Here is a 14,622-nt window from a genome sequence, read left to right on the forward strand (position 1 = left end):
AAACCAGTAAGGGGGCCTTACTGGGACCAGTACTGCGGCCTTACTGGGACCAGCACCAAAACCAGTAAGGGGGCCTTACTGGGACCAGTACTGCGGCCTTACTGGGACCAGCACCAAAACCAGTAAGGGGGCCTTACTGGGACCAGTACTGCGGCCTTACTGGGACCAGCACCAAAACCAGTAAGAGGGCCTTACTGGGACCAGTACTGCGGCTTTACTGGGACCTGCACCAAAACCAGTAAGGGAGCCTTACTGGGACCAGTACTGCGGCCTTACTGGGACCAGCACCATAACCAGTAAGGGGGCCTTACTGGGACCAGTACTGCGGCCTTACTGGGACCAGCACCATAAACCAGTAAGGGGGCCTTACTGGGACCAGTACTGCGGCCTTACTGGGACCAGTTCCAGAACCAGTAAGGGGGCCTTACTGGGACCAGTACTGCGGCATTACTGGGACCAGACCCTGACCAGTAAGGGGGCCTTACTGGGACCAGTACTGAGACGTTACTGGGGGCCTTACTGGGACCAGTACTGCGGCCTTACTGGGACCAGTACCAAAACCAGTAAGGGGGCCTTACTGGGACCAGTACTGCGGCCTTACTGGGACCAGACCCTGACCAGTAAGGGGGCCTTACTGGGACCAGTACTGCGGCCTTACTGGGACCAGACCCTGACCAGTAAGGGGGCTTTACTGGGACCAGTACTGCGGCCTTACTGGGACCAGCACCAAAACCAGTAAGGGGGCCTTACTGGGACCATCACCAAAACCAGTAAGGGGGCCTTACTGGGACCAGTACTGCGGCCTTACTGGGACCAGCACCAAAACCAGTAAGGGGGCCTTACTGGGACCAGTACTGCGGCCTTACTGGGACCAGCACCAATACCAGTAAGGGGGCCTTACTGGGACCAGTACTGCGGCCTTACTGGGACCAGCACCAAAACCAGTAAGGGGCCTAACTGGGACCAGTACTGCGGCGGACCAGTAAGAGAGCCTTACTGGGACCACTGGGATTGGGACCGGCTCCAGAACCAGTAAGGGGGCCTTACTGGGACCAGTACTGCGGCCTTACTGGGACCAGACCCTGACCAGTAAGGGGGCCTTACTGGGACCAGTACTGCGGCCTTACTGGGACCAGACCCTGACCAGTAAGGGGGCCTTACTGGGACCAGTACTGCGGCCTTACTGGGACCAGCACCAAAACCAGTAAGGGGGCCTTACTGGGACCAGTAATGCGGCCTTACTGGGACCAGCACCAAAACCAGTAAGGGGGCCTAACTGGGACCAGTACTGCGGCCTTACTGGGACCAGCACCAAAACCAGTAAGGGGGCCTAACTTGGACCAGTACTGCGGCCTTACTCGGACCAGTAAGAGAGCCTTACTGGGACCAGTATTGCGGCCTTACTGGGACCAGATCCAGAACCAGTAAGGGGGCCTTACTGGGACCAGTACTGCGGCCTTACTGGGACCAGCACCATAACCAGTAAGGGGGCCTTACTGGGACCAGTACCGAGGCCTTACTCGGACCAGTAAGGGAGCCTTACTGGGACCAGTACTGCGGCCTTATTGGGACCACCAAAACCAGTAAGGGGGCCTTACTGGGACCAGTACTGCGGCCTTACTGGGACCAGCTTACTGGGACCAAACCAGTAAGGGGCCTTACTGGGACCAGTACTGCGGCCTTACTGGGACCAGCACCAAAACCAGTAAGGGGGCCTTACTGGGACCAGTCCAGAACCTAAGGGGGCCTTACTGGGACCAGCACCAAAACCAGTAAGGGGCCTTACTGGGACCAGTACTGCGGCCTTACTGGGACCAGACCCTGACCAGTAAGGGGGCCTTACTGGGACCAGTACTGCGGCCTTACTGGGACCAGCACCAAAACCAGTAAGGGGGCCTTACTGGGACCAGTACTGTGGCCTTACTGGGACCAGCACCAAAACCAGTAAGGGGCCTTACTGGGACCAGTACTGCGGCCTTACTGGGACCAGCACCAAAACCAGTAAGGGGGCCTTACTGGGACCAGTACTGGGGCCTTACTGGGACCATCACCAAAACCAGTAAGGGGCCTGACTGGGACCTGTACTGTGGCCTTACTGAGACCAGTACCAAAACCAGTAAGGGGGCCTTATTCGGACCAGTACTGCGGCCTTACTGGGACCACACCCTGACCAGTAAGGGGGCCTTACTGGGACTAGTACTGCGGCCTTACTGGGATCACTACAAGAACCAGTAAGGGGGCCTTACTGGGACCAGTACTGTGGCCTTACTGGGACCAGCACCAAAACCAGTAAGGGGTCCTTACTGGGACCAGTACTGCGGCCTTACTGGGACCAGCACCATAACCAGTAAGGGGGCCTTACTGGGACCAGTACTGCGGACCTTACTGGGACCAGCACCATAATCAGTAACGGGGCCTTACTGGGACCAGTACTGCGGCATTACTGGGACCAGACCCTGACCAGTAAGGGGGCCTTACTGGGACCAGTACCGAGGCCTTACTCGGACCAGTAAGGGAGCCTTACTGGGACCAGTACTGCGGCCTTACTGGGACCAGCACCAAAACCAGTAAGGGGGCCTTACTGGGACCAGTACTGCGGCCTTACTGGGACCAGACCCTGACCAGTAAGGGGGCCTTACTGGGACCAGTACTGCGGCCTTTACTGGGACCAGTTCCAGAACCAGTAAGGGGGCCTTACTGGGACCAGTACTGCGGCCTTACTGGGAACAGCACCAAAACCAGTAAGGGGGCCTTACTGGGACCAGTACTGCGGCCTTACTGGGACCAGCACCAAAACCAGTAAGGGGGCCTTACTGGGACCAGTACTGCGGCCTTACTGGGACCAGCACCAAAACCAGTAAGGGGGCCTTACTGGGACCAGTATTGCGGCCTTACTGGACCTGCTCCAGAACCAGTAAGGGCCCTTACTGGGACCAGTACTGCGGCCTTACTGGGACCAGCACCAAAACCAGTAAGGGGGCCTTACTGGGACCAGTACTGCGGCCTTACTGGGACCAGCACCAAAACCAGTAAGGGGTCCTAACTGGGACCAGTACTGCGGCCTTACTGGGACCAGCACCAAAACCAGTAAGGCGGCCTTACTGGGACCAGTACTGGGCCTTACTGGGACCAGTAAGACTGGGACCAAGTGCGGCCTTACTGGGACCAGCACCATAACCAGTAAGGTGGCCTTACTGGGACCAGTACTGCGGCCTTACTGGGACCAGCACCAAAACCAGTAAGGGGGCCTTACTGGGACCAGTACTGCGGCCTTACTGGGACCAGCACCAGAACCAGTAAGGGGGCCTTACTGGGACCAGTACTGCGGCCTTACTGGGACCAGCACCAGAACCAGTAAGGGGGCCTTACTGGGACCAGTACTGCGGCCTTACTGGGACCAGCACCAAAACCAGTAAGGGGGCCTTACTGGGACCAGTACTGCGCCCTTACTGGGACCAGCACCAAAACCAGTAAGAGGGCCTTACTGGGACCAGTACTGCGGCCTTACTGGGACCAGCACCAAAACCAGTAAGGGAGCCTTACTGGGACCAGTTGCGGCCTTACTGGGACCAGCACCAAAACCAGTAAGGGGGCCTTACTGGGACCAGTATTGCGGCCTTACTGGGACCAGCACCAAAACCAGTAAGGGGGCCTTACTGGGACCAGTCTTGCGGCCTTACTGGGACCAGCACCAAAACCAGTAAGGGGGCCTTACTGGGACCAGTACTGCGGCCTTACTGGGACCAGCCCCAAAACCAGTAAGGGGGCCTTACTGGGACCAGTACTGCAGCCTTACTGGGACCACCCCAAAACCAGTAAGGGAGCCTTACTGGGACCAGTACTGCGGCCTTATTGGGACCAGCACCAAAACCAGTAAGGGGGCCTTACTGGGACCAGTACTGCGGCCTTACTGGGACCAGCACCCCGACCAGTAAGGGGCCTTACTGGGACCAGTACTGCGGCCTTACTGGGACCAGCACCAAAACCAGTAAGGGGGCCTTACTGGGACCAGTACTGCGGCCTTACTGGGAACAGCTCCAGAACCAGTAAGGGGCCTTACTGGGACCAGTACTGCGGCCTTACTGGGACCAGCACCAAACCCAGTAAGGGGGCCTTACTGGGACCAGTACTGAGGCCTTACTGGGACCAGTTCCAAAACCAGTAAGGGGGCCTTACTGGGACCAGTACTGCGGCCTTACTGGGACCAGCACCAAAACCAGTAAGGGGGCCTTACTGGGACCAGTACTGCGGCCTTACTGGGTCCAGGACCAAAACCAGTAAGGGGGCCTTACTGGGACCAGTACTGCGCCCTTACTGGGACCAGCACCAAAACCAGTAAGAGGGCCTTACTGGGACCAGTACTGCGGCCTTACTGGGACCAGCACCAAAACCAGTAAGGGGGCCTTACTGGGACCAGTACTGCGCCCTTACTGGGACCAGCACCAAAACCAGTAAGGGGGCCTTACTGGGACCAGTATTACTTGGACCAGACCAAAACCAGTAAGAGGGCCTTACTGGGACCAGTACTGCGGCCTTACTGGGACCAGCACCAAAACCAGTAAGGGGGCCTTACTGGGACCAGTATTGCGGCCTTACTGGGACCAGCACCAAAACCAGTAAGGGGGCCTTACTGAGACCAGTACTGCGGCCTTACTGGGACCAGCACCATAACCAGTAAGGGGGCCTTACTGGGACCAGTACTGCGGCCTTACTGGGACCAGACCCTGACCAGTAAGGGGGCCTTACTGGGACCAGTACTGCGCCCTTACTGGGGACCAGCCTTACTGGGACCAGTTCCAGAACCAGTAAGGGGGCCTTACTGGGACCAGTACTGCGGCCTTACTGGGACCAGCACCAAAACCAGTAGGGGCCTTACTGGGACCAGTACTGCGGCCTTACTGGGACCAGCACCAAAACCAGTAAGGGGGCCTTACTGGGACCAGTACTGCGGCCTTACTGGGACCAGCACCAAAACCAGTAAGGGGGCCTTACTGGGACCAGTACTGCGGCCTTACTGGGACCAGCACCAAAACCAGTAAGGGGCCTTACTGGGACCAGTACTGCGGCCTTACTGGGACCAGCACCAAAACCAGTAAGGGGCCTTACTGGGACCAGTACTGCAGCCTTACTGGGACCAGACCCTGACCAGTAAGGGGGCCTTACTGGGACCAGTACTGCGCCCTTACTGGGACCAGCACCAAAACCAGTAAGGGGGCCTTACTGGGACCAGTACTGCGGCCTTACTGGGACCAGCTCCAGAACCAGTAAGGGGCCTTACTGGGACCAGTACTGCGGCCTTACTGGGAGCAGCACCAAAACCAGTAAGGGGGCCTTACTGGGACCAGTACTGCGGCCTACTGGGACCAGCTCCAGAACCAGTAAGGGGCCTTACTGGGACCAGTACTGCGGCCTTACTGGGACCAGCACCAAAACCAGTAAGGGGGCCTTACTGGGACCAGTACTGGGACCAGCACCTAACCAGTAAGGGGGCCTTACTGGGACCAGTACTGCGGCCTTACTGGGACCAGCACCCTGACCAGTAAGGGGGCCTTACTGGGACCAGTACTGCGGCCTTACTGGGACCAGACACTGACCAGTAAGGGGGCCTTACTGGGACCAGTAAGGCCCCTTACTGGTTTTGGTGCTGGTCCCAGTAAGGCCCCCTCAGTGCTGGTCCCAGTAAGGCCTCAGTACTGGTCCCAGTTAGGACCCCTTACTGGTTTTGGTGCTGGTCCCAGTAAGGCCGCAGTACTGGTCCCAGTAAGGCCCCCTTACTGGTTTTGGTACTGGTCCCAGTAAGGCCGCAGTACTGGTCCCAGTAAGGCCCCCTTACTGGTCAGGGTCTTGTCCCAGTAAGGCCGCAGTACTGGTCCCAGTAAGGCCCCCTTACTGGTTCTGGAACTTGTCCCAGTAAGGGCGCAGTACTGGTCCCAGTAAGGACCCCTTACTGGTACTGGTCCTGGTCCCAGTAAGGCCGCAGTACTGGTCCCAGTAGGGCCCCCTTACTGGTTTTGTTACTGGTCCCAGTAAGGCCACAGTACTGGTCCCAGTAAGGCCCCCTTACTGGTTTTGGTACTGGTCCCAGTAAGGCCACCTTACTGGTTCTGGTACTGGTCCCAGTACGGCTGCCGTACTGGTCCCAGTAAGGCCCCTTACTGGTCAGGCTCTCATCCCAGTAAGGCCGCAGTACTGGTCCCAGTAAGGCCCCCTTACTGGTTCTGGAACTTGTCCCAGTAAAGGCGCAGTACTGGTCCCAGTAAGACCCCCTTACTGGTTCTGGTACTGGTCCCAGTACGGCCGCAGTACTGGTCCTAGTAAGGCCCCCTTACTGGTTCTGGTACTGGTCCCAGTAAGGCCGCAGTACTGGTCCCAGCAAGGCCCCCTTACTGGTTTTGGTACTCGTCTCAGTAAGGCTGCAGTACTGGTCCCAGTAAGGCCCCCTTACTGGTCAGGGTCTCATCCCAGTAAGGCCGCAGTACTGGTCCCAGTAAGGCCCCCTTATTGGTTCTGGAACTGGTCCCAGTAAGGGCGCAGTACTGGTCCCAGTAAGGCCCCCTTACTGGTCAGGGTCTGGTCCCAGTAAGGCCGCAGTACTGGTCCCAGTAAGGCCCCCTTATTGGTTCTGGAACTGGTCCCAGTAAGGGCGCAGTACTGGTCCCAGTCAGGCCCCCTTACTGGTCAGGGTCTCATCCCAGTAAGGCCGCAGTACTGGTCCCAGTAAGGCCCCCTTACTGGTCAGGGTCTCATCCCAGTAAGGCCGCAGTACTGGTCCCAGTAAGGCCCCCTTACTGGTTCTGGAAATGGTCCCAGTAAGGGCTCAGTTCTGGTCCCAGTAAGGCCCCCTTACTGGTCAGGTTCTGGTCCCAGTAAGGCCGCAGTACTGGTCCCAGTAAGGCCCCCTTACTAGTTTTGGTACTGGTCCCAGTAAGGCCGCAGTACTGGTCCCAGCAAGTCCCCCTTACTGGTCAGGTTCTGGTCCCAGTAAGGCCGCAGTACTGGTCCCAGTAAGGCCCCCTTACTGGTTTTGGAACTGGTCCCAGTAAAGGCGCAGTACTGGTCCCAGTAAGGCCCCCTTACTGGTTCTGGAACTGGTCCCAGTAAGGTGCGTACTGGTCCCAGTAAGGCCAACTTACTGGTCAGGGTCTCATCCCAGTAAGGCCGCAGTACTGGTCCCAGTAAGGCCCCCTAACTGGTCAGGGTCTCATCCCAGTAAGGCCGCAGTATTGGTCCCAGTAAGGCCCCCTTACTGATTCTGGAACTGGTCCCAGTAAGGGCGCAGTACTGGTCCCAGTAAGGCCCCTTACTGGTCAGGTTCTGTTCCCAGTAAGACCGCAGTACTGGTCCCAGTAAGGCCCCCTTACTGGTTTTGGTACTGGTCCCAGTAAGGCTGCAGTACTGGTCCCAGCAAGGCCCCTTACTGGTCAGGTTCTGGTCCCAGTAAGGCCGCAGTATTGGTCCCAGTAACCCCCTTACTGATTCTAGCACTGGTCCCAGTAAGGGTGCAGTACTGGTCCCAGTAATGCCCCCTTACTCGTTTTGGTACTGGTCCCAGTAAGGCCGCAGTACTGGTCCCAGCAAGGCCCCCTTACTGGTCAGGTTATGGTCCCAATAAGGGTGCAGTACTGGTCCCAGTAAGGTCCCCTTACTGGTTCTGGAACTTGTCCCAGTAAGGGCGCAGTACTGGTCCCAGTAAGGCCCCCTTACTGGTTTTGGTACTGGTCCCAGTAAGGCCGCAGTACTGGTCCCAGCAAGGCCCCCTTACTGGTTTTGGTACTCGTCTCAGTAAGGCTGCAGTACTGGTCCCAGTAAGGCCCCCTTACCGGTCAGGGTCTCATCCCAGTAGGGCCGCAGTACTGGTCCCAGTAAGGCCCCCTTATTGGTTCTGGAACTGGTCCCAGTAAGGGCGCAGTACTGGTCCCAGTAAGGCCCCCTTACTGGTCAGGGTCTGGTCCCAGTAAGGCCGCAGTACTGGTCCCAGTAAGGCCCCCTTATTGGTTCTGGAACTGGTCCCAGTAAGGGCGCAGTACTGGTCCCAGTCAGGCCCCCTTACTGGTCAGGGTCTCATCCCAGTAAGGCCGCAGTCCTGGTCCCAGTAAGGCCCCCTTACTGGTTCTGGAACTGGTCCCAGTAAGGGCGCAGTACTGGTCCCAGTAAGGCCCCCTTACTGGTCAGGTTCTGGTCCCAGTAAGGCCGCAGTACTGGTCCCAGTAAGGCCCCCTTACTGGTTTTGGTACTGGTCCCAGTAAGGCCGCAGTACTGGTCCCAGCAAGGCCCCCTTACTGGTCAGGTTCTGGTCCCAGTAAGGCCACAGTACTGGTCCCAGTAAGGCCCCCTTACTGATTCTAGTACTGGTCCCAGTAAGGGTGCAGTACTGGTCCCAGTAATGCCCCCTTACTGGTTTTGGTACTGGTCCTAGTAAGGCCGCAGTACTGGTCCCAGCAAGGCCCCCTTACTGGTCAGGTTATGGTCCCAGTAAGGGTGCAGTACTGGTCCCAGTAAGGTCCCCTTACTGGTTCTGGAACTTGTCCCAGTAAGGGCGCAGTACTGGTCCCAGTAAGGCCCCCTTACTGGTTTTGGTACTGGTCCCAGTAAGGCCGCAGTACTGGTCACAGCAAGGCCCCCTTACTGGTTCTGGTACTGGTCCCAGTAAGGCTGCAGTACTGGTCCCAGTAAGGCCCCCTTACTGGTTTTGGTACTGGTCCCAGTAAGGCTGCAGTACTGGTCCCAGTAAGGCCCCTTACTGGTTTTGGTACTGGTCCCAGTAAGGCCGTAGTACTGGTCCCAGTAAGGCCCCCTTACTGGTTTTGGTACTGATCCCAGTAAGGCCGCTGTACTGGTCCCAGTAAGGCCCCTTTACTGGTCAGGGTCTGGTCCCAGTAAGGCCGCAGTACTGGTCCCAGTAAGGCCCCCTTACTGGTTTTGGTACTGGTCCCAGTAAGGCCGCAGTACTGGTCCCAGCAAGGCCCCCTTTCTGGTCAGGTTCTGGTCCCAGTAAGGCCGCAGTACTGGTCCCAGTAAGGCCCCCTTACTGGTCAGGGTCTCATCTCAGTAAGGCCGCAGTACTGGTCCCAGTAAGGCCCCCTTACTGGTTCTGGAACTTGTCCCAGTAAGGGCGCAGTGCTGGTCCCAGTAAGGCCCCCTTACTGGTTCTGGAACTGGTCCCAGTAAGGCCGCAGTACTGGTCCCAGCAAGGCCCCCTTACTGGTCAGGTTCTCGTCCCAGGATGGCCGCAGTACTGGTCCCAGTAACGCCCCCTTACTGTTTCTGGAACTGGTCCCAGTAAGGGTGCAGTATTGGTCCCAGTAAGGCCCCTTACTGGTCAGGGTCTCATCCCAGTAAGGCCGCAGTACTGGTCCCAGTAAGGCCCCCTTACTGGTTCTGGAGCTTGTCCCAGTAAGGGCGCAGTACTGGTCCCAGTAAGGCCCCCTTACTGGTTCTGGAACTGGTCCCAGTAAGGCCGCAGTACTGGTCCCAGCAAGGCCCCCTTACTGGTCAGGTTCTCGTCCCAGTAAGGCCGCAGTACTGGTCACAGTAAGGCCCCCTTACTGGTTCTGGAACTGGTCCCAGTAAGGGTGCAATACTGGTCCCAGTAAGGCCCCTTACTGGTCAGGGTCTCATCCCTGTAAGGCCGCAGTATTGGTCCCAGTACGGCCCCCTTACTGGTTCTGGAACTTGTCCCAGTAAGGCCGCAGTACTGGTCCCAGTAAGGCCCCCTTACTGGTTCTGGTACTGGTTCCAGTAAGGCCGCAGTACTGGTCCCAGTAAGGCCCCCTTACTGGTTCTGGAACTTGTCCCAGTAAGTCCGCAGTACTGGTCCCAGTAAGGCCCCCTTACTGGTTTTGGTACTGGTCCCAGTAAGGCCGCAGTACTGGTCCCAGTAAAGCACCCTTTCTGGTTCTGGTACTGGTACCAGTAAGGCCGCAGTACTGGTCCCAGTAAGGCCCCCTTACTGGTTCTGGAACTGGTCCCAGTAAGGGCGCAGTACTGGTCCCAGTAAGGCCCCCTTACTGGTCAGGGTCTCATCCCAGTAAGGCCGCAGTACTGGTCCCAGTAAGGCCTCCTTACTGGTTCTGGAACTGGTCCCAGTAAGGGTTCAGTACTGGTCCCAGTAAGGCCCCCTTACTGGTCAGGGTCTCATCCCAGTAGGGCCGCAGTACTGGTCCCAGTAAGGCCCCCTTATTGGTTCTGGAACTGGTCCCAGTAAGGGCGCAGTACTGGTCCCAGTAAGGCCCCCTTACTGGTCAGGGTCTGGTCCCAGTAAGGCCGCAGTACTGGTCCCAGTAAGGCCCCCTTACTGGTTTTGGTACTGGTCCCAGTAAGGCGGCAGTACTGGTCCCAGTAAGGCCCTCTTACTGGTTCTGGTACTCCTCCCCGTAAGGCCGCAGTACTGGTCCCAGTAAGGCTCTCTTACTGGTCCGAGTAAGGCCGCACTACTGGTCCCAGTAAGGCCCCCTTACTGGTCAGGTTCTGGTCCCAGTAAGGCCGCCGTACTGGTCCCAGTAAGGTCCCCTTACTGGTTCTGGAACTGGTCCCAGTAAGGGCGCAGTACTGGTCCCAGTAAGTCCCCCTTACTGGTCAGGGTCTCATCCCAGTAAGGCCGCAGTACTGGTCCCAGTAAGGCCCCCTTACTGGTTCTGGAACTTGTCCCAGTAAGGGCGCAGTACTGGTCCCAGTAAGGCCCCCTTACTGGTCAGGTTCTGGTCCCAGTAAGGCCGTAGTACTGGTCCCAGTAAGGCCCCCTTACTAGTTTTGGTACTGGTCCCAGTAAGGCCGCAGTACTGGTCCCAGCAAGGCCCCCTTACTGGTCAGGTTCTGGTCCCAGTAAGGCCGCAGTACTGGTCCCAGTAAGGCCCCCTTACTGGTTCTGAAACTGGTCCCAGTAAAGGCGCAGTACTGGTCCCAGTAAGGCCCCCTTACTTGTTCTGGAACTGGTCCCAGTAAGGGTGCAGTACTGGTCCCAGTAAGGCCAACTTACTGGTCAGGGTCTCATCCCAGTAAGGCCGCAGTGCTGGTCCCAGTAAGGCCCCCTTACTGGTTCTGGAACTGGTCCCAGTAAGGGCGCAGTACTGGTCCCAGTAAGGCCCCCTTACTGGTCAGGGTCTCATCCCAGTAAGGCCGCAGTACTGGTCCCAGGAAGGCCCCCTTACTGGTTAGGGTCTCATCCCAGTAAGGCCGCAGTACTGGTCCTAGTAAAGCCCCCTTACTGGTAATGGTACTGGTCCCAGTTAGGCCGCAGTACTCGTCCCAGTAAGGCCCCCTTACTGGTTTTGGTACTGGTCCCAGTAAGGCCGCAGTACTGGTCCCAGTAAAGCACCCTTTCTGGTTCTGGTACTGGTCCCAGTAAGGCCGCAGTACTGGTCCCAGTAAGGCCCCATTACTGATTTTGGTACTAGTCCCAGTAAGGCTGCAGTACGGGTCCCAGCAAGGCCCCCTTACTGTTCAGGGTCTGGTCCCAGTAAGGCCGCAATACTGGTCCCAGGAAGGCCCCCTTACTGGTTCTGGAACTGGTCCCAGTAAGCCCGTAGTACTGGTCCCAGTAAGGCCCCCTTACTGGTGCTGGTACTGGTCCCATTAAAGCTGCAGTACTTGTCCCAGTAATGCACCCTTTCTGGTTCTGGTACTGGTCCCAGTAAGGCCGCAGTACTGGTCCCAGTAAGGCCCCCTTACTGTGGCCTTACTGGGACCAATACCAGAACCAGTAAAGGGACCTTACTGGGACCAGTACTGCGGCCTTACTGGGACTAGTACCAAAACCAGTAAGGGGGCCTTACTGGGACCAGTACTGCGCCCTTACTGTGACCAGACCCTGACCAGTAAGGGGGCCTTACTGGGACCAGTACCAAAATGAGTAAGGGGGCCTTACTGGGACCAGTACTGCGGCCTTACTGGGACCAGACCCTGACCAGTAAGGGGGCCTTGCTGGGACCAGTACTGCGGCCTTACTGGGACCAGTACCAGAACCAGTAAGGGGGCCTTACTGGGACCAGTACCAGAACCAGTAAGGGGGCATTACTGGGACCAGTACTGCGGCCTTACTGGGACCTTACTGGGGCTCTCCCGTAGCAGGAGGAGGCAGAAGGCAGCTGCAGCAGCGCGAAAGGGCATCATAGAATCATAGATTAGGGGTGGAAGGGATCTCAGGAGGTCACCTAGGAAGGGTCGTTTGTGTGCCATTCCCCACACCGCACCTGGTTTCTCCACCACTGCTTGAAGGAGAACTGGGGAGCTCTTCTGGAGGAAGGTGCATGAAACTGGGACGCTCGCACTGTTGCTGCTTGAGCTGGGCTTGGCTGTGAAGAGTATGGTGCCAACTCGGCGCCTGGCATGAATTGCCATAAATCACTGTGTGGAGAAGGGGATGGCAGGGGGGATGTGCTGGGCAGGGGGGTTGAGTGAGTACAAGGGAGGTCATGTGGCCGAGATGCATGTGCAGGGGAAGGTATTAAGCTGGACCGGGGCCCAGGGCATCTATAGGCTAGGCGTGCGTGAAGATAGCAGTGAAGATGCCGTGGCATGGATCCCGGCGCAGGGCTGCAATCTGAGTGGGGCAGGCTTGTGCTGGGGTAGCTAGCCTGCACGGAAGCCCACCCTGCCACTTTCAGTCAGTGGCGGGACGCTACCCACATTGCAATGCCACCTCCCTTAAGGTGGCCATCCCCTCACTCAACCTCCTGACATCAGACAGCGTTCGCTGAGCTGGCTGCTTTGGAGCGCCTCTCCCACTCAAAGCAGCACCTGTTGCTGTTGTGTCTCTCACCCCAGCCTCATGTCCCAGTTCCCTGCTGTGCACGCACACACATTCACACACTCTCCAACTGCACAGCTATTTCTATTTCAGGACAACTTTGGTTTCATCTTTCTGTAGCAGGGACATTCCAGCCAGAGGCATTTTTTCTCCCACAAGGCTCCTGCCTCTGCCTGGAAAGGCAACGGAGTGCCCACAGGATCTCTGGGGGCTGGCGCATGGCAGTGCCTTTAATCCACACAGCAGTGCTAACATCCAACCAGTCCTCCCCACTGAAAGGGTCTTGTCCATTACAGCTTGTCAGGCGCTTGGGTGCATCCACTGGAGGATTAGACGTGTATGAATAATGAGAACATCCAGGGTTGCATCAGAGAGGATCAAAGAAATCAGAAGAGCGACAGCCCCTCCACTTTCAGGGCATAAACCAACCACTAGTGAGTTTGGAAAGAAACTTCCCCTTCGGGCAGGTTATCCCATAATGATCCACTTCCTTGCACCTTCCTCGGAAGCAGCTGGTTCTGGGCATTGGGACAGGATGCTGGACTTGACAATTCCTCTGCTCCTCAGTTCTCATCAAAGAGAAGATAGATACCTGCGGCATGGATGCGTGTATTTTGATGGCCTTTGCATTCACAAAGAAAATCCTGCTTTGTCCTTTCAGCATCTTTCAGCTGTAGAGCTCACAGAAAGGAAAAGAATTTTAGGCCCAGGCCAGGAAAAGCGACCAAAGCCTGAGGAAGAGCTGTGCCTGCTCAGAACAGCGCTGTAGCAGAGGTACCTACTCCACAGATGGTTGTGGGGTGCAGGCTACTAGATACAGCCTGTGGGTCCCAGGGCTCCGCCCCTGTGGATTCGTAGTGCACATGAATGACTCCATCTTCTTTTCAAGTGACATGCCCAAATCCTTCCCCTGCGTGTCACTGAAGGAAACCCACCATCTTATTCCATGTTAGATGATCCCCATTTTACAGATGGGAAACTGAGGCACAGAATGGGGACGTGACTTTCCCAGAGCCACGCAGGGCTCCAGTAGCAAAGCAGGAGTCCCAATTCCCAGTCCTGTTATTTAGAAAAGTCCTGATAATAAAGGCTAACTTGGAACATTAATGGAGGCAACTGCAGAAGCCAGAGTTCCTTCTCTTGGATTTACCAAGAGTGAATAGGGTTGAGCAGAACAGAAGGGCCATTTCAGCCACTTTTCAGATCGAACTTTGAAACAGGCTTGTCTGCCAGCCCTGCTTATCAGCAGTGCAGCTCTCCCTCTCTCATCCAAATTGCTCCTTTCTGGCTAACAAAGCTAGCAACACATCTCACTACTGGTGTTGAACTGATCCCTCACCCATGGCATATTATGACTGCCCCGACCTCTCTCTTGCCCTTTGTGAGGTGCAGGGCAGTAGCTGACCACCACACTGCAACAGTAGAAGCATGAGAAATTTTGGCCAAGAACACTTATTTCCTATGCAAAAATCTGGCCTAAATAGGTGCTGCAATCTTTTGAGACTCTGGTCCCCTATCAGTTAAGACTTTTCTCTGCGCAGGTGCCTCTCCTCCAAGGCCGTGCCTGCAGAAGAGCTGTTAGCAATGGTGCAAAGCTTTTGAAGAAATGTCCCTAGGGTAGGCAAGGCCTCTCTGTTTCTCATCCATGCCTGGGATGCTCAGCTTCAAGGAGTGTATCGTGCAAACTTTCCCTGCACAGCCCAGCACACCAGCTCCTTGAATAAACCTACAGGGGTTGATGTGGGGCATGGTTTTCAAAAGCACTGGGCATGGGGCCTGCTTGGCATAGCTGAACATCTAGCCCTTATTTCACTGTCTAAATGGGAGGTGAGCTCCTTGGGGGTTCTCATCTGGCCCCCAGTGTTCACAGGCTAGAG

The sequence above is a fragment of the Emydura macquarii genome, unplaced genomic scaffold (assembly GCF_026122565.2).
Source record: "Emydura macquarii macquarii isolate MOO-44397 ecotype Brisbane River unplaced genomic scaffold, CSIRO-AGI_Emac_v2 contig_629, whole genome shotgun sequence".
Classification (NCBI taxonomy): domain Eukaryota; kingdom Metazoa; phylum Chordata; order Testudines; family Chelidae; genus Emydura; species Emydura macquarii.